Genomic DNA, 25,636 nt, shown 5'->3' on the forward strand with positions numbered 1-25,636 from the left:
GATCCTGTTACGGGCCACCGCTGCTCTGCTTACCCCTAACTATGGCTTTGCCTGATCCCTTGGTGCTCTGCACCAGTGTCTCTTGACCCCCATGGATCAGCCATCACTTGAACAGAAACTACTTCAAGAGGTAGCAGCCTGGTGGTTCCCCTGCAGTGAAGTCTAGATCTCTGTATATGGGTTAAAGGGTGGATAATGCGGGCCACTTGGATAACACCCATTAGGAAAAGCCCCAAGCCAAATCCCTTCAAGTGACAGAGTGGGTCCACTCCTGCTGCATAAAACTGCTGATTACAATGACACCTGGAAATCGGTTGCAGCATTCCTGAGAAATTTTTATAAGGATTTTTATTCCTTATGTAAATGAGAACTTCAGTGCACAGAGGGGCGTGACTCAGCTAATCTGTGCCACTAAGCTCCAGTGTTGCCCGTGCCCCTTGATACACTGAAACTCTCATTTGTGTCAAGAATAATGTATTTGTTTTTGTGGGAACGCCGCAACTGATTTTCACAAGAGAGGTGTCATTGTAATCAGCAGGAACAACCCTAGCAGACCTTTAATGGGGTTGATCCTGCTGAAAGGTAGTCTTTAAGCAAATCTCTGGTTACGTATCTTATAGTGTATGTAGAAAAGGATGTTCATAAAATTATTCTATACAGAATATTAAATGACTTATCTTGTTTTAGAGCGATAATGTAGAGGAAGAGACACGTGATCTGCAATTGCCAGCTTCATCAAATGGAGAGAAAATAAGTACAAAGGTCTTCATGAACAGCTGGAGCAAACACGCTGGGCAGAGCAACATGTGGAAACTGCTCCAAGTTAACTCCCTCACGGCTGGAAGTCATTATTGTGCCAGTCACTCACTCATGGTTATGTAAAATGTGTCAAAGATTTCCTATTTCATATCTGAATTTGATATCCTGCTAGATAGAATTTCCCTCAGTATCACTACAAAATCCTGTTCTTGTATATTTTTTCCATATAGTTCTAACATGGAACTCAGCAACTTATTTGCTATGCTTGAAAATCCAAAAGTATTCTCTTTATGGAAATCTATGAGTCACAACCCAAAAGATCGGGACCCATGGTCCAGACTAGCACTAATGTAATCTTCTGATATCTGGAAAGCTACCAGGGCAACATGTGCATGGTGCTTGTATGCAGGGGTGCACCTAGCCTTTCTGCTGCCTGAGGCGAAAACTGAAACGGCACACCCCCCATGCCAATTTCTTAACCTAACCCCTTTTCCACAATGGAAGCACTCATTGCCCATGGCCCTTTCGGTGCCCCCCTCTTGATCCTACCTGGTGCTGCCTGAGGCGATTGCCTCACCTGGCCTCATTGGTGGTGCACCCCTGCTTTGTATACTGTCCCTGTGCTTGTGTGGATTTCCTTTGGTTTTTCTCATAGTTTTTTTGGTACTGGTGTGAGTCCCACACTACACAGGGCTTTTTAATGTATTTTCTTTATATATGGTCTAATATATAGTTCCATATGCTGCACTTTTCCACAAAAGATGGCGGAGACAGCACACCAGGTGCCCTTTATCGAGCTTAAGCCTGGATTATGGCGGACTTAATCCAGGCTTAAGCTTGATAAAGGGCACCGTACTAGGGCCCGAAACGTTGCATTAGCCGTAAATGTAATCGTGTGTACTACTGTACAAATAAAGCCTTGAATAGCAACTTCACCTGGTGTGCTGTCTCCGCCATCTTTTGTGGAAAATTGTATACAAGACTCCTTGGGTGGAAGGAATCGATTGGGGGCGTGCACCCACAAAAGCCTTATACACGAGTGCTGTGGCCACCTTTGATTGGAATATATACTACATCCATATGCTGCACTGTTAGGTGCCTTCTGTTAATCCAATGTTAATTTCTAAAACTTAATTTTCTTAATTTTCTCCAGTCATGTGCAGTATTACAATGTTGTCTTCGCCTGGATCAACATTGCTGAATATTAAGCTAAACTTAATAGACTTACTTTATTTACTCCTATTCTTATAACAATGAGGTGTTAAGAGAGGTACTGGTAAACTTTCTGCCTGCCCTTCAGAAGGTGTGGGGTTTAGTTCCCAACGGAGACCAGTAAAATAACTTCTATAGTAAAGGTTATGGCAGGAAAATGTAACTCTTGGGTAAAGGGGTTGTGTCATCTCAAACATTGTCAGCATATCTCTAGGATATGCCGCCAATGTCTGATAGTTGTGGGTCCCACAACTGGAACCCACAGCTATCTCTAAAACAGAGCCCGCAAAGTGAAGGAGAGCGTCCGCCCTCCATTCATTTCTACAGGAGTGTTGAAAATAGTTGAAGTGCACTGCACAAGTGTGGACACCACTCCGTTCACTTTTATTGGGCTGATGGAAATAGTCGAGCCAACAATTGATGTTTAGCACCTATTGACAGAAGAGGTGATAAGTTTCCAATCACTTTGGCCCTTTTAGTATTGTGGTCCCAATACACCCCTCTGTCTGCTCAAGTGTATGGGACTGTAAGGAAACAGCAGAGGGCAGTAGGAATGGCCTTTTTGCATTTTAGTATAGTTTTGTCCCCATTTTCAGTGCAGAGAAATATCCATGTTTTGATGAGTAGTGAGACTCCTACCGATAACTAAAATGAGGAGACATAAGCACTCACACAGTTTCCTGTCCATCTTAAACGGCATCTGTCAACAGATTTGTACCTATAAACTGGCTGACCTGTTACATGTGCGCTTGGCAGCTGAAGGAATCTGTCTTGGTCCCGTGTTCATATGTGTCTGCATTGCTGAGAAAAATGATGTTTTAATATAGGCAAATGAATATCTAGGAGCAACAGGGGCGTTGCCTTTACACCTAGAGGCTCAGCTCTCTCTGCAACTGCCGCGCCTTCTCCACTTTGATTGACGGTGTCAGGCATTATGATGTTTTCACAGTTTTTTCATAGGTACAAATCTGTTGACAGATGCCCTTCAAGTAACTCGGAGAGACAGTAATCTGATCAAAACCTTTGATATGTACCTATGACATAGCAAACAATTTTTAAAAGTTCAGTTACACTATGACAAGGAAAGATTCGGAAAGTGGGATTTTTTTTATAACATAGATTTTTATTGCGTTTTCTACAAGATAACAAACAATTGTATACACATATCGAAAAGAATAGCAGTAAGACGAGTTCTACAATTGTACATGGATTCATGTAGTAACAATAATCTCATCATTGACGACATACAGTATCTTGCGCCAGACAAGTACATGACAGGACTGTCCATAAATTGTTTGTAAAATAAGAGCATATCTTATATAAGTAACAAGTCAAAACTAAAACAATAACCTGAACAGTAATTGCTGCCTTTCGTATTTGTGTAGGAGGAGGAAGTAAAGTAAGTGTGGATGCAATACTTAAAGGGAGGTGCGCCTGGAGGAGTCATAGAAGGTGTCCCATTTAGCTCAGGTCGCAGAACACTTATTTGGGTTACTTTGCCACTAATTGCGCCATAGATATGTTGAAATGAATATAATTGGTGATCTCATAAATAGAAAGAAGGTTAGGGTTTTTCCAGTTTTGGCAATGTTTGATCTGATTACCGTGAGAATGTGACATATTAAGAAGCAGTCACTGATTAGGAGTTTTTCTAACCCTAAAGACAGTAAGGCCATAACAGGAGACCGCCTCAAATCATAACCTGCAAAGTCTTCAAGATATGGATGGAAGACTAGAATGAACGGATAACATCAGAGTTTCACCATATGTGGAGAATAGCCCCAATCTCTCTATTAGATCTCCAACATATAGCTGAGGAGGTAGGATAAAGTTTGGCAAGACAGAACAGGGTCATACACCACCTACAGTGAGAAACAGAAGTATTCACTTAGAAATCATGGAGGGGTCTGAAATTCACATTGTAGGTGCATTCCTACTCTGAGAGACAGAATAAAAAAAAAATAATCAGGAAATCACATTGTATGATTTTTAAAGAATGTATTTGTCTTGCACTGCTGAACATAAGTATTTGAACACCCGAGAAAATCAGTGTTAATACTTGGTACAGAAGCCTTTGTTTGCAATTACAGAGGTCAAATGTTTCCTGTAGTTCTTGACCAGATATGTGGAGGTCAGAGGAGACCAAAGTTGAACTTTTTGGCCTAAATGCAAAACGCTATGTGTGGCAGAAAACTAACACCACCGTGAAACACGGTGGTGGCAGCATCATGCTGTGGGGTGACAAGGAAGCTGGTCAGAGTTGATGGGAATATGGAGTTAAATACAAAGCAATCCTGGAGGAAAACCAGGTAGAGGCTGCAAAAGACTTGGGGTGGAGGTTTACCTTCCCACAGGACAATGACACTAAACATACAGCCAGAGCTACAATGGAATGGTTTAGATCAAAGCCTATCTTAAAGGGCCGATCATAAATCTGACTTAGCTAAAACTGACTTTAGCCATATGTGAAAGTGGAGTGAGCTGTCAGAGTAATGATAAATCTGGCCCTAGATGTGCAAAGCTGGTAGAGACATACCCCAAAAGACTTGCAGCTGTGATTGCAGCAAATGTGGTCCTACAAAGTAATGACCATGTATAATTTTCTTTCCACTTCACACATACTTGCTACTTTGTGTTGGTCTATCACATAAAATCCCAATAAAATATATTTAAGTTTGCAGGTTTAATGTGAAAAAGTTTAAGGGGTATGAATACTTTTTCAAGGCACTGTATATAGAAGTTTCCTGGTGGCTTTAAAGGGATTCTGCCGTTTTTTTAAATCAGCATCTGATCGGCGGGGGTCCGACACCCGAGACCCTTGCTGATCAGCTGCTTGAGAAGGCAGCGGCGCTGGCAGTAGTGCCGCGGCCTTCTCGCTGTTTACCGCAGGCCCAGTGACGTCATGACTAATACCACTGGCCTGGGCGGGGCTAAGCTCCATTTAAGTGAACAGAGCTTATCCCTGCCCAGGCCAGTGATACTAGTTGTGACATCACTGGGCCTGCGGTAAACAGCGAGAAGGCCGCAGCGCTACTGCCAGCGCCGCTGCCTTCTCAAACAGCTGATCAGCAGGGGTCCCGGGTGTCGGACCCCCGCCGATCAGATGCTGATGATCTATCCAGAGGATAGATCATCAGTTTAAAAACACTGCAGAGAAAGGATTTGTGGCTTAAAGGGGTTTTCCAAGACTTTTCTACTGATGACCTCTCCTCTGGACAGGTCATCAGTATCTGATTGATTGCGGGGGTCCGACAACCAGGACCTTCTCTCAGTTCAACAAGCACAGCGCTGTACATTGTACAGCGGCTGTGCTTGGTATCGCAGCTCAGCCTCATTCACTTCAATAGGGCTGAGCTGCTCCTCGGTCACGTTACCACTTAACATGACGACACATGGCGTATGCTAAGCTGCGTGAAAGCCGCGGCACTACTGCAAGCACTGGTGCTTTCATAAATAGCTGATCGGTGCAGGTCCCGGGTATCTCAGAAAATCCCTTTAAACTGAATACAAATTCCCATTGAACATCAGAGAATGCTTCCCACCTGGAAATAAAGACATAGGAGCGGGGATTTGGTGTATTCTGTATCGCAGTATAGCAACAGGATAAAGCATTTTAAGCATTTTGTGGGGATTGTGGTGATGTAAAGTATGTTGAAGTATGTATGTAAAGTGGTGTGAGAAAGTGTTTGAGATGTAAAATGTGTTGGTAATATAGTCCGCTCCACATTGAGAGATCTAGATCAGGGATCTGACTTTGGAGTACAGATATAGTTAGATTCTGAAGGCATATTGGTAGGATGGATTTGAAAAGCATAAGGTCCTTCCAGGTTTCAGTCCCTAGGGCTTTTGTTCAGAAGTTCCTGATGTGAGGGGGAGAGTGGGTAGAAGGGAACCACAGATAGGCAGAGGGTAGTGGATCCAAGAATATTCATTTCCATGAAAACCCCTTGTTTCGTTGTGGAGGAGTGCCATTAGTGTCGGACCTGTTCACCGATAGCTGCCTTATAATAGCGACACAAGGACAGCCGAGTCCCCCTGTATGAATTAAATAAAGTTTTGGCCGCTACTCTCAGTCTCTGATTTTCCCAGATGCTGGGACCCTTGAGGAGGGTAGATAGGTGCGTTAAGGAAGATTAAGGTGCAGATACTGCTAGAATGACATCATCGGTACTACGTCCCGCCCATCATTATGCCATGCATATCAAAACATTCACAAATTTCCTCGTTGTTCTAGAGCAGGGTTTCTCAACTCCGGTCCTCGGGACCCACCTACCAGTCATGTTGTTACGCTGAGCGCTCCGGGTCCCCTGCTGGCCTCGCAGCGCTCACAGCGTATGCCCCCAGGCAGCACTCCAGCGTCTCGGCGTGTGCCTCCTCGCTCTCTAGGGCGCGCGCGCGCCGGGACTCTTAGATTCAAAGGACCAGTGCACCGGTGATTGGTGCCTGGTCCAAAGGGGTTATTAAGGGTTAAGGTTGTGAGAGGCAGTGCTGACTTAATTAGGCTGCACCTGTGCACTGCCCATTTATACCTTCTCCTCCCACAGCTTTCTGCCGGATCTTTGTGCCTTGTGCCTCAGAGAAAGCGTTCCTTACTATGTTAGTTTGCCTTACCCGTTGCTACCGTCCACTCCCTTTGCCGCCTGCCCTGACCGCTGCTACGTCCGACTTCGCTCTTGCCTTCTCCCTGTGTACCACGCCATATCACCAGCCAGAGAGGTCGAGTTGTTACTAGGGGACACGACCTGGTAGTTACCGCCGCAGCAAATCCATCCCGCTTTGCGGCGGGCTCTGGTGAAGACCAGTAACTGCTTAGAACCGGTCCTCTAGTACAACCCGCGCCATCGCCTCTCTGGTCCAGAGGATCCATTACCTGTCCTGCCGGTACGTGACACATGTTTTCAGGATTTCCTTAGTATTGAGCAGGTGATATAAAAAATGTCTAGTGATGGACGAACATCGGCCGGGACGATTCGCGAACGTGATCATATGTTCGTAAACCGCAAGTGCGCGGCGGGCCCCTTTTACTTTAATGGCAGACGAACCTGAAAAACCTTCAGGTCATATTTGCAGACACCAAATACTTACTAGAAGTGCACAAATCGTCCCACAACGTGGACAGTGACCTACCAGAGGGGGATTAATGGCAAAAATTTCTACAAAAAATGTGTATTTTAATCAGGGGCCATTTTTATGCGTCTTAAAGGGAAACTGTCAAAAATGTGCCCTGCTGGTGCCTAGAAAATTTTTATTTTAGACCACGGGAGTACAGGCCCCAAACATTAGGCATTCACCAGACAGAAAATATCAAGTGATTATGTGGCTGGAGGTATATTAGACGATCAATGGATATCAATTTTACTGCAGGCCAGTGGACTACAGGCCCCAAACATTAGGCATTCACCGTACAGAAAAGAACAATTGATAATGTGGCTGGAGGTACATTAGGCGGTCACCGGATAACAAGTTTACTGTTGGCCAGTTAGATTACAGGCCCCAAAAATTATGCATTCACCGTACAGAAAAGATCAAGTGATTATGTGGCTGGAGGTATATTAGACGGTCAATGGATATCAATTTTACTGCAGGCCAGTGGACTACAGGCCCCAAAAATTATTCATTCACCGGGCAGAAAACATCAAGTGATTATTTAGCTGAAGGTATATTAGATGGTTATTGGAAATCAATTTTAACGCAGGCCACTACAAATACATGTCAAATAAATATGTTTAAAAGAACTAAAAATATAAAATTGGATTGAAAACATGGCTAACGAAATCCCCCCTGTTGAATAAACCCCAAATGATAATAGGTGAAATTCGATAACACGTGGTCGTCACAGGTGTTGAATTCCTCCGAGGCCCCCGACAATTAGGCATTCACCGTACAGAAAACATCAACTGATTATGTGGCTGGAGGTATATTAGACGGTCAATGGATATCAATTTTACTGCAGGCCAGTGGAGTACAGGCCACAAAAATTATTCATTCACCGTACAGAAAAGAACAAGTGATTATGTGGCTGGAGGTATATTAGACGGTCATTGAATATAAATTTTACTGCAGGCCATTGGAGTACAGGCCCCAAACATTAGGCATTCACCGTACAGAAAACATCAAGTGATTATGTGGCTAGAGGTATATTAGACGGTCATTGGATAACAATTTTACTTCAGGCCAGTGGAGTACAGGCCCCAAAAATAATTCATTCAACGTACAGAAAAGAACAAGTGATTATGTGGCTAGAGGTATATTAGACGGTCATTGGATATCAATTTTACTGCAGGCCAGTACAAATACATGTCAAATACATATGTTTAAAAGAACTAAAAATATAAAATTGGATTAAAAACATGGCTAACGAAATCAACCCTCTTGGAAAAAAAACTAATGATAATAGTTGAAATTCGATAACATGTGGTCGTCACAGGTGTTGAATTCCTCCGTGGCCCCAAACATTAGGCATTCACCGGACCGAGAAGGCCTTTTATGCCGCTGTTTTTTTTACATAAAACAGGGACCATTATTTGTTCTGGATGGTGGCGGATGTGTGTGGGCTGGCATGAGGAAATTCAATTAAACATGGTTGTCATAGATGTTGAATTCCTACGAGATCCGTGCCTCATTTATTTTTAGAAATGTGAGGTAGTCCACACTGTCGAGAGCTAGGCGAGTGTGCTTATCAGTCACGATCCCCCCTGCTGCGCTAAACTTTTCTTTTCGGACAGGACACTCGACGAGGGGCAAGCAAAGAGTTCCATGTCAAATTTCAAGCCTGCACACCCAGTAGTCAAGGGGTTCCTCGCTTCTCAGAGCGTCCACATCAGCCGTTAACCCGATATAGTCGGACACCTGTCGGTCTAGGAGTTCCCTGAGGCTGGATCCGGAGGGCGGCTGTCGATGAGTTGGCTGAAAGAATGATCTCATATCCGAAGTGACCAACACATCTTTAAACCGCCCTCTTCTTGCATGCGCTGTAGGATTGGTACCCGCAACTGTTTCTCTGTGGGTGGAAATTCCTCTGCCAGCGTCCGCAACAGCAGAATGCAGCATCTCTCGAAGCAAGGCCTGGAAATGCTGCATTCTGACAGCCCTATGTGATGCTGGTAACATGTCCGCCATTTTGTGTTTGTACCGGGTGTCTAAGTACGTTGCCACCCAGTACTGGTCCTTGCCCTTTATGCTTTTTATACGGGGGTCCCTCTTTAAACACTGGAGCATTAAGGTCCCCATTTGCACTAAATTGGAAGCGGTGGAGTGGCCTGGCTCCTGCTCATCGCACTGGAGAATGTCGTCCTCGGTCTCCTCCCCCCAGCCACGGAGAACACCAGGAATCCCAGAAAAGTTAAAAGCCTGCTCTTCTTGCTCCTCCTTCTCCTCCCAGGCACCATCCTCCTCTGACTCCTCTTTATTCAGACTCCTGCTGACTTGTCTCAGATGGAGTAGCCCCCCCTGGGAATTCATTCAGCATTGCGACTTCCTCATGCACGCTTCAGAAAGAAGGCGTAAGGTACGATGTCACTTATGGCGCCCTGGCTGCGACTGACCAGTTTGGTGATCTAATCAAATGGGCACAGAAGTATGCATGCGTCGCGCATCAGCGCGCGGTGGAAAAAAAACAAGCTCCCCAGAACTGTCCTGCCGCAGAGTTTGTACAGGTAGTCGTTAACGGCACGTTTCTGCTGGAGCAGCTTATCAAGCATATACAAGGTGGAGTTCCAGCGCATCAGGCAGTTACAAATCAGACATCTGACGGGCAAGTTGTGTCGCTGCTGAACGTCAGCAAAGTGAGCCATGGCCGTGTAAGGCTACTATCACACTGGCGTTTCTGGGTCTGCTTGTGATATCCGTTTCAGGGCTCTCACAAGTGGCCCAAAATGGATCAGTTCAGCCCCAATGCATCGTGATGATACGGAGCCAAACGGCTCCGTCCTGACTTACAATGTAAGTCCATGGGGACGGATCAGTTTTCACTGACACAATATGGTGCAATTGAAAACGGATCCGTCCCCCATTGACTTTCAATGTAAGTCAGGACAGATCCGTTTTGACTTAGACTTTTTTTGAAAGAATAATGCAAACGGATCCGTTCTGAACGGATACAAGCGTTTGCATTATCGGTGCGGATTCGTCTGTGCAGATACAAGACGGATCCGCACCGAACGCAGGTGTGAAAGTAGCCTAAGATCTTCTAAAATGGCTAGAGATTTTCCTGGCCTGCCGCAAGACGTCCTGGACCCGGGGTATTTGGCAACAAATCGCTGCATGACTAAGTTCAGGACGTATGCCATGCCCTGTTTTAACTTCGCTCAGCAGATTGGCACCGTTGTCGCACACCACTTTACCAACTGTCAAATTGAGCCGGGTTAGCCACTGATCGGCCTGTGACCGCAGAGCTGAAAGGAGTGCAGGACCGGTGTGGCTCTTGGCTTCCAGGCACAACAGCCGCAGCACAGCATGGCAACGTCTCACCTGGCACGTCAAATAGGTTCTGAGGATCTGGGGGGGTGCAGTGGAAGAGGCGGTAGCAGTGGAAAAGGAGGAGTCTGCCGAGGAGGAAACGGAGGATGGAGGAGGAGAAGAAGAGGCAGGCCTGCATGCAATCCGTGGCAGTATCACCAAATGCCACGGGTTGCATGCTTGACAGCCGTCAGAAGGTTCACCCAGTGGACAGTAAAAGTTATGTACCTTCCCTGCCCGTGTTTGCTAGACCACGTGTCTGTGGTCAGATGTATCTTGGCACCGACACTATGTGCCAGAGATACATTCACTTGCCGCTGAACATGGCCATATAGCTCTGGGATGCCCTTCTAGGAGAAACATTTCCTTCTGGAGACCTTCCATTGCGGTGTGCCAATTGCAACAAATTTTCTAAAAGTCTCCGAGTCCACCAGTTTATATGGCAGTAGTTGGTGGGCTAGCAGTTCCAACAAGCCGGCGGTCAGCCGTTGGGCAAGAGGGTATTCCGCCATTATCAACTTTTTACGTTCGAACATTTGAGCTAGATGAACGCGATGACGGCACGGTGGAAGGTGGAGTGGAGGACAAATTGGAGGAGAGAGGAGAAGGAGAAGAGGCAGGACGTGGAGTGCCGGGTGTGTGGCTTTGTGGCTTCTGATGGTGTTGCTCCCACTGGGCTCGGTGATGGAAGGCCAGGTGCCTTCTTAAGGCGGTCGTCCCTGGGTGAGTGTTGGGCTTACCGCGACTTATGCGTTGACAGCACAGGCTGCAGATGGCAACACTATTGTCAGCAGTTGACACGTTAAAAAAAGCCCACACTGCGGAGCCATGTGCCGGCGTCCTGGGAGCGCCAGATGTGACCGTGCATGGTGGATGGCTCGCTCCAGATACATTTGCAGTTTGCTTTTTGCCTTCTGTGCACTGCGAGTTCTGCCTGCTTCTCCTCCCTATCTGCTGCTCCATCTCTCCCTCTGAACTCCCCTCCTCTTTCTCTCTTGTGGGCACCCACGTGACGTCCATCGACACGTCATCATCGTCACCTTCACCACCGATGACAGAGATCTCGGAGTAGGAAGCAACAGCGGGGACCACCCTCCTTGGGCTGATTTGGGTACTGTCGTCAGACCGCTGGGTGGCGGCCGTTGCTACCTCCTCTTCCTCATCCGATGCCAAGAATGGCTGCGCATCGGTAAGGTCTGGGAATAGATGGGAAAATTATTCCTCTGACTCGAGTGGAGGGGCTATGGTCGGTGGTGGTGTCTTTGGGGGTGCACACAGCAGAGAGTGAGGGTGGTGCTGATACAGAGGATGAGGAGGTTGCAGAAGCGGAAGTCTGAGTGAGCCACTCAACCAACTCTGGTGCATCCTTTGACGTAATCGCACGCACGCACTTCTCCAACTTCTCACTTAGGCTCCAGCCTGGTGCACCTGCCCGACCCCTACTACCCCTGCGGAATGGCCTGCCTCTTCCTCTGCCTGTCATTTTCAAAATTACCCTGTGACAAAGTCCCTTTAGAAGAGCAGTATTTGTGGAAGCAGGTATATCGCAGGCCTCAATCAATATTTGGTGGAAGCCGGTATATCAATACCTTGTATCAGTATTTTGTGGAAACAGGTATATAGAACCCAATAATGAGTATTTGGTGGAAGCCGGTAAGTCAAACCCCATAATCAATATTTGGTGGAAGCTGGTGTATCGCAGGCCTCAATCAATATTTAGTGGAAGCCGGTATATCAATACCCTGTATCAGTATTTTGTGGAAACAGGTATATAGAACCCAATAATGAGTATTTGCTGGAAGCTAGTGTATCAAACCCCTTAATCAATATTTGGTGGAAGCCGTTGTATCACACCCCTCAATCAGTATTTTGTGGAAGCAGGTATATCGCACCCCTTAATCAGTTTTTTGGGGGCAACAGATATATCACACCAGTTGCAATTAGTTATTCAAATAGCGTTTGTCCCTCTATATAGCTGAGGTATCTCAGCAGAACAGCACACAACTGCTGCACAATACAAATGCACTATAATATACTTTCTATGTTAGAAGGTATAGTATAGGTATATCACACCCCTCAATCAGATTTTATTCGGGGGGCAACAGGTATATCACACCAGTTACAATTAGTTATTCAAATAGCGTTTATCCCTCTATATAGCTGCGGTATCTCAGCAGAACCGCACACAACTGCTGCACAATACAAATGCACTATAATATACTTTCTATGTTAGAAGGTATATTATAGGTACATCACACCCCTCTGTTGAGGGAAGGGACATATCCGGGTGTGTATGTGTATGTATATATGTGTATATATATATATATATATATATATATATGTGTATATATGTATGTATATATGTATGTATGTGTGTATGTATATATATGTATATATGTATATATAGGCCCTTCTTCTGGGCCCGTCCAGTTGTGATGTGTTGCACACATAGAGATGTATGTGTGCCCCCTGGGCGGCATGCATCTCTATGTGTGTAAGCCATATGGGTACATATATATCTATGGATGTGGCCCAGACATCTATGGATGTATATGGGCCCCTATAATATAGGAGGGCTTATTCCTGCCCCTATGTTATAATGCCCGTTCATATATGCGTATGGATGTGCCCCAAGCATCTATACGCATATATGCCGGAATCCCGCCGAAGTGCGCCTGCCAGGTGGGTGGAGGAGACCGACAGTTGGACAATTATGTCCAGCATCGGCCTCTACAAAGGACAAAGGACAGATGGTGCGCCTAACAGAGACATGGGAACAAAGAGTTCCCATGCCCCTGTGAGTGGCTGACCTCCGGCGCTGTAATTACAGCGCCGGAGGTAAGCGTCCGCTTCACAGGCGGGAGGATCAGAGGATCCCCCCCCTGGAAGCGCGCTCCGAGATCCTCGGGCCGGCGCGGTGACGTCACATCACCACGCCGGCCCACGGGTTGAGGCCGGCGGTGCGCATGCGCACGGCGCCAAGAGGAGGACTGCGAGCGGGCGCCGCGAAGTTTAAATAGACCGGCGGCGCTCCGCTCTGCAGTCAGGTAAGTCCACCACCACCAGCAAGCGAGGCATCCCCTGGACAACGAGCCCCCCTGGACAACGAGCATATTACCGCTAAGTATACTACCCTCCCTATACCACCAACGAGATATATATATATATATATATATATATATATATATATATATATATATTATCCCCCTGCCCTATACCACCAACGATCCCCTGTCATATCTACCTTCCCCTGCATTAACCCTATACCACCAACGATCCCCTGTCATATCTACCTTCCCCTGCATTAACCCTATACCACCAACGATATACCCTGTGTCCCTGCATTTAACCCTTTGTATCCTCCCTATCAGACCCCAATTCCCCTGTGTTCCCCTATAGCCCCTGCTTTATACCCTTCAACCCTCATCTCATTTACCCTTACCCCTGCTTTCCCTGGTTTCTTAACCCTTGGCAACCCTCATCTCATTTACCCTTACCCCTGCACCCTTGGTAACCCTTACCTTCCCCTGCCCTGAGCCCAATCCTCCTGTGTTCCCCCAGGATCCCCGCTACCCTGGTGTTACCCCCTTCCCGGCTGCCCTGTTTACCCCAGCCGCCGCAGTGTCTGTATTTACCCCTTGTAATTCCCCGTAGGGATAGTATATTGCCAGGATTGGGTGGGCTCCGTATAAAGTGTATGTAAGAGATTGTAGATAAATTCTGGGGAGGAATTGGGACTGTGAGTGTAGTTAGGACCGTATTAGTGTATTGTTATAGTATGTGTACTTATTGCTGTGTGCTGCTATAACTATATGTATCTATTCCCTTGATATAGATATGTATGGTTATAAACATATGTTCCTTTGTAGTAGTAAGGCACCGCAGCAATAGTTTGTAGTGTATTGTTGGTACTGTATGATTAGTGTATTACGTATGTTATATTCTGTAAGGATTAATAAATACTGTGTTATTTATACTTATTGTGTGACGTGTGGTTACTAGCGGTAGTCAGTAAGGCGCACGCATCTAGTTTAGTGATTAGTGTAAGGCAATCAGTAGCGATTTGTTGTTAAGTAAGGCATAAATAGGCGGAGCTATCATAAGACGACTCACGCCTATTTATGAATATTAATTAGCGAGATTTGCATAAATAACTATAACTAATATCCCCTTTAACATTGGCGAGCCAGGCCCACTGCTAGGAATTTGTTTTCTGTGTTTGGTTTTGGTGAAAAGAATCGCTTACGCTGTGAACTAGTCAGGCGGGAGGGACGCGGTCAGTGGATTCTGAGCGTCCATTGCCTGATAGTTCGTACAGGTAAAGCGGTTTGTTCAATCAGAACCAGACACAGAGCAATCTCTACAGCAGAGAATCTAAAAATTTTTCTGTATTAATATTTTCTGATTCCTTTACACGCCCACTGAAGAGAGTACCGTCGTCATTGAAGTCGAACATAAGTCGTCTGGCTGGTCGGGAGAAGGCGTTCCGAATATTGAAGGACCTCCTCCACGCAGCAACACAGCACAACAAACGACACCAATGAAGATGGCCTCTCGTCAAAAAGTAAGTATGAACTTCGCCACACTGCAACACCTCAGCAAACATAGCACATACAACCCCATCATCCCCACCACGTACAAATCCACTGAGCTGCTATGGTCCACTTTATTGGACCAGGCATACGCTCATGACAAACTCTACATTAATCGCAGCATGTTTAAAAAAAACAAAAAACGACTCCAAATGTTAGCCAAATTGGTTCACACCTTTGAGGATATCATTTGGAAGCCGGAACATCTGGAAACACTTAACAGCACGTCAAAGGCAGAGGAAGTTTCCAACACTGCAAACTTCCACTGCAATTGTTGTGTTGAGAACATTAAACAATTGCACACATTACAAACACAATTACAAGAGAAATCCCAGTGTACGGTCGAGAGGGGCAGGGAGATTTGCGTGTTAGAGTCTAGACTCTCGGACAAGGAGAGTTTCTACTCTGACATGGATAAGGAACTGCTCAGACTGTACACTGAGATAAACCAGTTCAGGAACAATACGGTATCTATGGATAACATGATTGTTCAACTTCGAGAGGACCTGGCTGCAAAAACGCAAACCATTGCGGATTTGCAGCAGGTCATCTCGAATCTGTCACGGCCTGGTGCTAACAGTATGGTGCCCACGAAACAGGTTTGTGTTTCGGAAACGGCACAGGGGGAGATAGCGGCGACAGCGCCAAGATCTTCCACGGATCAAACATCCGATACAGTAGACACTAGGGGACAGGTGGAACGGACGCTACATTTCACCCACACACCCAGGGAGAATAGTAGCAACCGATGCCAGGAACAGGGCAATGATTGGAGAGAGGAAAGTGGTTGGCCATTTACCACTTCCAATCCGCCAACGCGTCCGGAAAGACAGGAAGATTTTTATCCTAACCATTCCAGTATGGAAAGGATAAACTTCCTGTTACGGATCTGCAAGGAGATCCCAACATATGATCCCAGTGTAGATCCGTTTACTTCATGTGATATCTTCGAGGGTCACTGTAACAAGTATTCAGTGGCTCACGAATATCGCATGGAGTTATTCAAGTTATGGTTACCTACACACCTAAACCAAAGGTATGAGGTAACGGGGAGGACGCAACCCATGAATGGACAGTTTTATGACAAGGAGGAACGTCTCTCCATACTCATGAGACTGGCAACGGGCCATTGGGACGTCACTCCGGATATCCTGTCCAAGTTCAAACCCACTATACATGACGAACCTCTGTCTATGTGTAGTCGGTTTGAAGCGATGTACAGAAGGGTTACAAAGGATCACGGTATTGGAATTCCACAGGGTATGATACGTATGTTTGTGGAAAAATTCCCATACCTTGACACTGCAATCCGGTTGAGTGCAGCTAGGGAGCCATCCCTCACGGATGCTGCTATGATTATTGAGCAGTGCAGACAGGATACACTGCTCAATAGGAAATCCGTCAAAGTGACGGAGCGTGCGCCTGTACACGATACATCTCAAGATGAACGGGTACAGCACACAAAAGGGAACTCGGCTATTCGCCCCACAGCCCCGCCATTGGAAAGGATGGGAGGCATTCGATGCTTCCTATGTTTACAATACGGGCACATAAAGAGGAATTGTCCACAATGGTCACGTAACAACCGGACAAATCCTGAGAGAACAGGCAATAATAACGGTTTCAAGATGAAACCTAATTATGCCAAACCAGTGGGGGAATATCTGGGACATTCACAGGTCCAGACACCAAAACGTGTGGCTGTTGTGAATGACCCAGCGCGTTCGGTAATGAGTGTGGAATCCCAGGAATCCACACGAAGGGTCCATAGCAAGAACCCACAAGTGGCAGTATGTACCTCACAGGTACCTACTGGGAGTCTGGTAGAAATTGATTGAAGATCAGGGATCCCTAAAGATCTGGCGCCAGTATGTCCCATCATACTGGATTCTTCAGGGAGACCCCACATAAAGGCCAAAATCAAAAATCAGGACGCCGAAATCATGCTTGACACTGGGGCGGAAATTTCCATTACCAATGTCAAACATGATTTACATCCCAACAGCCCTCAGTGTGTGGTGATCGGATTTGATCACCAACAAGGGGGGGTGAGGGCCCACAGAATAGAAGAAGTAATTGTCCAGATTACCAGTCACACGACCCTTAGGATCCCCATGTGGTATTACCCCGGTTCTGACAACATTATTGGAACCGACGTAATGACACAAAATGGGTGGATCTTAGATCTGGCAAATAGTATTGTATGGAAGGGTCCCAGACAATCCAAGGTGTTTGTCATCCAACGCCAGTTTCTGGGACCACCATTGCCAACAATAAATGACTCTACTGAGGTACTTGAACACAAATGGCCTGAGATCTCGCATAATCCAGACCTTGAGCCTATTGTGTATGAGTACCCCGATCTGTGGGCCCAGGGAAAAAACGATTGTGGCAGACTGATTGGTGTTCAGGTGGACATACAGGGTCCCGACCCTCCACCTCAACGCCAATACCGCTTTCCGCCAGAAGCCACCCATTCAATTTTGGACACCGTCCAAGAATTGAAAACTAGGGGGGTGGTCATAGAGGGCAATTCTAAATGCAACAATGCCCTCTGGCCAGTAAAGAAAAAGGACACCAATGCATGGAGGCTCACCATAGACCTCCGGGTCCTCAACAAATACACCCCAATGTCCGCTCCAGTGGTGGCACAGACTCCCGACATCATGGCCAGAATAAGCGGCAAAAGTCGCATATTCTCAACCATAGATGTTGCCAATGGGTTCTTCTCAATTGAACTCACTGAAAACTGTAGGTACAAATTTGCCTTTACAGTAGGGGACAAACAGTACATGTTTGGTGTACTCCCCCAGGGGTTCCACAGTAGTCCCACATATTTTCACCAGGCATTGGCAGCTGTTCTGAGTGTATTCTCACGGCCAGAATGCCTTCTGCAATACGTGGATGACCTGCTCTTACACACAGAAACCATAGAAGAACAAGAATAAAAATGAACAAACTAATGTTCGGTACCAGCGCTGGGAATAGAATGGATATTAGTTCAGTTTTGGTAATTACCTTATTCCGGCAGGACCAGGGGTTTGATCGGATAAGGTATGAACCGACTGTCCGGTATGGAAACAAGATGAGGTAACTTAACAGTGCTTCTTGCTTCTTATCTTCTTGCTCAACCTCGGAGTGCGTATACCGCCCCGGCCGGTGGCTGGCGTGCGCACGAGGGAGCTGTGATGGTACAAGGTTCCGGAACGTGCGGCGTGACGTCACGACTGACCTACGGGGTAATCCAGAGACCAAAAACGATCCTATGCGTTTCAAAGCCTACTGTAGGCTTTGAAACGCGTAGGATCGTTTTTGGTCTCTGGATTACCCCGTAGGTCAGTCGTGACGTCACGCCGCACGTTCCGGAACCTTGTACCATCACAGCTCCCTCGTGCGCACGCCAGCCACCGGCCGGGGCGGTATACGCACTCCGAGGTTGAGCAAGAAGATAAGAAGCAAGAAGCACTGTTAAGTTACCTCATCTTGTTTCCATACCGGACAGTCGGTTCATACCTTATCCGATCAAACCCCTGGTCCTGCCGGAATAAGGTAATTACCAAAACTGAACTAATATCCATTCTATTCCCAGCGCTGGTACCGAACATTAGTTTGTTCATTTTTATTCTTATACATACCACTTTGGATCGAAGCAGCCGTCATCCAATCAGGTACCCAGCAGCGGCTCTGTCTGCCACAGTGCATATAGAGACAACTTAATAGCGACAGCGCAGGCACTATTGTATTTATATATTTATTGATTTTACCATAGAAGAACACTTGGTTCTGTTAAAAGAGCTATTGGGACTCCTGGCCAAGTCAGGACTCAAGCTGAGTCCCCACAAGGCAAATTTGGCCAGAACAGAGGTGACTTTCCTTGGAGTCCAAATTTCTTTTGGAGCCAAAGGAATCGTGGCAGCCAGAGTGGAAGCCATGGTAAAATTACCTAGACCGGGCACTCTACAGGATTTGAGAAAATTCCTGGGAGTTGCTAATTTTATGAGGGAGTTCATAGAGGATTTTGCTGCCAAAGCAAAACCCCTCTATGAACTCCTCAGAGGAGAAGACCCCTCAATCAAAGGTTGGTCTGATGCACAGGAAGAGGCCTTTTCTATTTTGAAAAGGGACCTCTCCTCTGCCCCTGTATTGGCCACTCCCCATCCTGAAGGGGAAATAGCCATACAGGCGCATGCAGGGACGGAGTCTATCTCAGCGGTCCTCCTACAGCAGATAGGGTATGACACTAGACCGCTGGGATACTTCTCCAGGTTACTTTCGCCTGTTGAACGAGGGTTCGATGAGTGTGCCAAACAACTGGCAGCCATACACTATGCCGTCAAAACCACTGAGCATATTGTAGGCTTCAGGCCCCTCACTTTACAGACTCCACACTCTCCATTGGCCCTCTTGCTCCGTGATACACTCCCTGGAGTCTCCCAACAGAGATTCGGGAGGTGGATTATGGATCTCAGTGGCCGGAGTCTGCAGGTGAACCACAAAGCCAAGTATGTTCTGTCCCAGTTATTGAACCTAACTGGCACCGAACATGACTGTGGCCAACCAGCGCATATCAACGCGCCACAAATTTTCAGGACCGATAAACATCCAGAAGACAGAGTCATCTTTGTGGATGGCTCTCGATTTTTCATGGATGGGACCTATGTCACAGGTTTTGCTGTGCTGGATGAGACCACAGGTACCCAGAATCTTGTCAAGTTACCAGGTCACATGTCGGCACAGCGGGCGGAACTGGAGGCGGTCAAGGAAGCCTTGCTTCTTCAACCCCCAGGGAAACGAACTATATATAGCGACAGTTCATATGTAGTTCGTTCTCTCACCCTGCACCTGGACACCTGGAAAAGACGAGGATTTGTGGATAGCCAAAACAAACCTCTGGCTCATTTGTCGGTCCTGAAAGAACTTTGGGAATGGGGCATGGCACACACGGCGGAAGCAGCCATCATAAAAATCCCTGCGCATCAGAAAGGGGATGAGCCTTTGACGTTAGGTAACAACAAGGCGGATGAATTGGCCAAACTAGCGGCAGTGTCTGGGATCCTTCAGGAAACAGACACTGAGCCGTTACCGGCCTACCAGATTGCAGTTCGTACCAACCTGAGTAAAGGCCCGGTGTCATTTGAGGAGGAACAAGCAAAAGATCCTCTTCTAATGACACACCTCACATCTCCACAGCATCCCTGGTCAATACAACAGGGGATCCTGTGTTACGATACCGGTACACAGCAACTTCCTCTTCCCGTGGTTCCCCAGCATCTGCAAGCAGAGCTAACCAGATTGAACCACCAACTGTTTGGACACCTGGGCCGGGATAAACTCTTGTCTCTCCTGAGAGACAAATTATACTGGCCGGGAATGTCCCACACAGTAGAGGAAGTAACACAACAGTGCCTGGTTTGTGCTCAGGTTAACCCAAGGGCGTCAGCCCTGAAGCCGGTGTTGCAGCGAGTTCCTCCTGCAGATGGTCCGTGGTCCGCACTACAAATAGATTTTATCGGACCTTTACCAACAGGAAGTCGTAACTATCGTTACGCACTGGTGGTAGTGGATGTCTTCTCTAAGTGGGTAGAAGCCATCCCCACGGTTAATGATTCGGCTACAACCACTGCCCGTGTTCTCTGGGAACAGGTTCTGTCACGATGGGGTATCCCCAGATTGATAGAGTCGGACAGAGGGACCCATTTCACGGGTAAGGTAATGAAAGCACTTTGTGGTCTTTTAGATATAAAGCAAAGGTTTCATGTGCCTTACCACCCTCAGTCTGCGGGCATCGTGGAGCGGATGAACCGGACCATAAAAACACGACTTTCTAAAGCACTACTGGAGAAAGGTTCCTCATGGGTAACCTCTCTGCCAGCCGTGCTAATGGGAATCCGAGCTACCGAGGCTACTAGTACCGGTATCACCCCATTTGAACTAATGACCGGACGCAAAATGCCCCTATGCCTACCCAATGAACCCCTAGTGTCAGAACCAGTGAAGAACGCCATCGCCAGAGACCTGTTTCTCCAACAGGTACAACTAAACCTGAAGGAGTTATTGCCTCATGCAGCGATACGGCTACACAAACCGTATCTACAGGGGGAAACGCCAATGCCCTCTGTAGGAGAGCTAGTGATGGTGAAAATCTTCCGTCGGGCCGGCCCCTGGGATGCAAACTGGGAAGGACCCTATCAGGTTCTTGAAGTAATGGGTGACACCATGCTAAAGGTGCAAAGGCCGATGACGACCAAGAAAAAGTCACGTAGGCGACAGGGAGTTTTATGGATCCATATCGACCAGGCCAAGGTCACCCGAGCCTCCCCAACTCAATAACATAAACCCTCACAGAGTGGGTGACCGGGGGGGGGGGGGGGGGGGTGTTTTGGTGGGTCGAGGGTGGATCCATGAAACTAATTACATTCACATTGAATTAACAGATCACGGGAGGGAGACTCACCAAGGTTACGACTAGCCTGAAAAGATATACAAATCCTCTGAACATGGCATATCCCCAATTTGTGGCACTGGTGGTAAGCATGATGATGGCAGGTTCAACCTCTTTGGGGGAGGGCCTGGGAGTTAAGATAGATATGGCTGACATATCTATGAATAAACCCGGCCTTTTAATGGTGGAATGTTTGGAGGGCAAAATCCTGAAACCATACGAGAACTTTTCATTTACACCAGGACAGTGGTATCTGTATGGTTTCCAGAGGGAGAGTTTTGCCCAAGGTGTAATTCAACATTATACCCCTGTGGAGAATGTGTCTGCCATACAACATGATTTACATGCACTCTGCCTCAAAGAATTCAGACATTTTCGGGACTCTGACCCTACTCCTATGAGATCCTTAAGATGGGTGTCTAAGGACCCTCACTTACATCCTTACAAACAAGTGGAAGCCAACACTACCACAGTGTTGTGTACCAAGGAGGGGGTTCTGAGTCCCGAGGATGTCACGGGTGCAGAGTATAGTGGCTGGTATATCCTTAAAGCTACCTTCATAAGGAGGGATAGCCAAGATGGGCTGAGGGTAAGGACATATTTTGACAGACCCATTCCGGTAAAGGGCACCCTAAAAGCTTATTGTATGTTAAGAGATTCCCAGATGATTATCACTAGGGAATCCAGTTATGTTCAAGGACATGTGTCCACAGATTACATACGAACCAGTATAGTGATGCTAAAGTTAAACTGCAGTAACTCTGGCCAGGCCCTATGGAATGACCAGAGTGGTCCGGTAAAACTGGAAGGCTTTTACCGAGCCACCGTTTTAAAAGTACGGACAGATGCCAAGGATCCCAGGTATGCTCAGTTAAAGGGATCTCCATCCATACGGTCCTTTATGATCACCATCATGAGAGACAATTGTGTTCAGGAGGTGACTGGATACTATTTCGTCACCTATGCCCACTGGGAACAAGATACCCAGATGGTAACCTTGGACACTAATCCCTGGAGTTGGGATTTAGTGTGCAATGGGGTGGATACCCCTACAGTGGATGTATGGATGGACGGTACCCCTATGAATGAGGAATACCGGGGTAGGTATGTGTCTTCCGATTGGAAAGACCCCAGTGGCAGGGATATTAACTTTGACATCAATATAGATGGTTCGTTTAGATGGCCTTTTTGCGAGGCAGTAGATGAAGGGTGCTGGACATTTACACAATGGGCCTATCTGTCTAAATCCAAACCCGTAGGAAAACTAGTGCTACAGGTTGGAGAAAATGACCAATGGTATCCGTTCAGAGGTAGAGGGCAAGTTTGTGTAACGGTGGTGAGGATCCCCTATGAAGCGACAGGTCTACAACCTGTAAAAATGCATTTAGACTCTTGCAACGCCCCTATCCATCAATTGGCAGATCCTATAGCTCCTCAACTGTCCTCCCCATGGAAGATCATCACGGGGACAAAATTCGTCCTATTTACTTGGAGAATTTCTGTAGATGACTTCCGAGTCGACCAGTGGGATCACAGATGTGGGGAGTTTGTGAGGAACCAAATTGACATGATAAGAGGTTGGATAGAGGCGGGGCAAGAGGTAAGAAAGGACGATCTCATACACAGAAATCACAGGGGAAGAAGAGACCTGATAGCCATGGGACTAGGCGGAGGTGCATTGGGAGTGGGCGCCCTGAACACTATGGATATGGAAGTCCTGAGAGGTAAACTTGGGGATGTTGCGCGACACGCCGGAGAAGGATTCGAGACCCAGCTTGATGTAAACCACGTCTTAGAGGGTTTGCAACATTCGCACATAGATGCCACTACCTCTCTATCTTCTGCTTTACGAGAGAAGTTTAGAAGGTTAGTTGTGGGTCTCTTGGAAGAACAGGATAGAGCTCAGCTCGCACTGGCGTGTACGCAGGTCCAGAGTGAACTCTAAGGCAACCTTAAACATATTGTATCATCATTGTACGGCGGCCACTTCCCATTTAACCTCCGCCAACGGGTAAGTCCTCTTATATCTCCTTTTGCAGCCAATCACACCAACTGGTGGGTAGTCCAGTGGCACGGCTGTAGGAATCTCACTTGCACTGCTTCGTCATTGGCTCCTGTATCTGGCCATCTTAGACAGGGTTACAGTGCAATTAACTTAGGGATTGTCATAAATAACCAGACGGTGCTTCATCCACAACTCCCCCCGGGCGTTCTAACCTATGAGAGAGGCCATCCTTATCTGTTAGACACAGAGGGATGTTGGAAGAAAGAGGATGCTATCCTCTGTCAAGGTAGTCAGGATCGGGTGTTAAGACACCAATGTTGGAGCACCGAGGGGTCCTGTGAGATGAAGGCCAGCCCAATACCCTCATCCCTTAAATACTTGGGACAGGGGTATTGGTGCTGGTACCAAAGGCAAAACATGTCTTATACAATCTATGGAACTAACTGCACTGAGAGAGGAGAACTCCTCCCTGGAGCGTATTGCACCCTTAGTCCCGTCCTAGGTTTAGATGTCGCAGAGTTACAAGGAAGGACACCAATCACCCCGGAGAAGAGACTCGACATCCGCCCTGATGTACCCGTGAGACTCCAGAAGATCCCTCTTGGCTTTGGGATAGAACTCAAACATCTCCTGCTAGACTTCAGCCAAGAAGACGAAATAATTAAGAATCTTCGAGAAACAGAGAAACAGGCCACCATCCAACTGATGCACGACAAGAATAAAATAACGGCAATCACAACTGCGTTGGACAAAGACTCCAAGATCTCCTGGTGGGAAAGTCTGTTCGGCTACAGTCCAAAGGCAACATCCTTCTTCAACCTATTGATTCATCCGGTGATAGTTCTTCTGGTTCTGGTAATCGTCATGTACACGGGACTGTGTCTAATCTACAGGAGGGTCAAGAGACTTGCGGACCAGCTAAACCAGAACCAGACAGAACTTCACGAAGTTAATCGTAGGAGGCTCAGGACTTAGCTCCAACAAAGTCCTGAAGCCAGAGATCGCATGGACATACGGTTTCCTATGAAGGTCGGGATGAAAATCCAAAAGCCATCCTGTGACCTCATAGTATTGTGTGTGTATATAAATATTGTGTGGTAGTAGCCTTTCCTATGAGGGTTCAAGATGTACCTCCAAAGCCATCCTGTGACCTCATAGCATTGTGTGTATGTATACACGTATTATAGTAGATTTTCGTAGGAGGGTTCGGGGTATAATCATAGGCCACCCTAGGACCTCATCATATCGTGTATAGATTTATATTGATTATTTGCATGGGAGTTCCTCATGTACCCATGGACACTCTGGGTGCAGGTGTGCGACAGCCATGATACAAAATGGCTGGACGCACACTTGCATCCTATGGTATGAGTCTCTATGGGTACACACTGAATTGAATTGGGCTGTATTGGGAGGGATGTGACATGTTTGTATGAGTGGGGTAGGATAGATTCCCTAGGGTCAGGCCCCTCATCACTAAGGTATTTGCCGCTTCAATATCGACAATGGTGACTTTTTGTAAGGGTTGGACTGAATGATGGTAGTGCGGGGTTCCCTCCCGCAGGTAGGATTTAGGTACTATGACATCACCTCTCACCTGAAAATCTGACCTGCCTTGTAAAAACCTATGTATCTGTCCATGGGAGAACCTCTCCAACAACTGAGTCTTAAATTAAGATGAAAGTCATACTGGTGTTGAAAGGTCAGCCTACGGCCGTCCGTACCCCATAAGGAGGTGCTACATTAATTTCCGGCACTAACATTGGGGGTAACGGACGCCAGAAGAACAACACTGGCAAAGAGAGAACACGGTCACTGAGTGGAGTGATTTAAAGACAGTGAGGGTGAAGCCATTCCAGAGTCAGAAATAGACTACATAGGGAGTGGCTGACACCTGAGGATCATAATATAAGAGGCCAAGGAAGTTATCCAAAGAGAAGACGATGTATTCGGTGGGTGGAAGCGTTTGGTGAAGGGCAGGTCGGAGATGTTGGTCATTATAGGTGATGTCTAGGTACCTAAGGGTCATATTACTTCAGTCCTTCCTGAATCGTCACCTAGAGGGCGATTGAGAGGAGACTAATACATCCCAACCCTTCCCCCAAAATGTTTATTGTCGTGTTCCCGACAACAGGGGGATTGTTGAGGGAAGGGACATATCCGGGTGTG

This window comes from Bufo bufo, chromosome 3 (assembly GCF_905171765.1).
Source record: "Bufo bufo chromosome 3, aBufBuf1.1, whole genome shotgun sequence".
Classification (NCBI taxonomy): domain Eukaryota; kingdom Metazoa; phylum Chordata; class Amphibia; order Anura; family Bufonidae; genus Bufo; species Bufo bufo.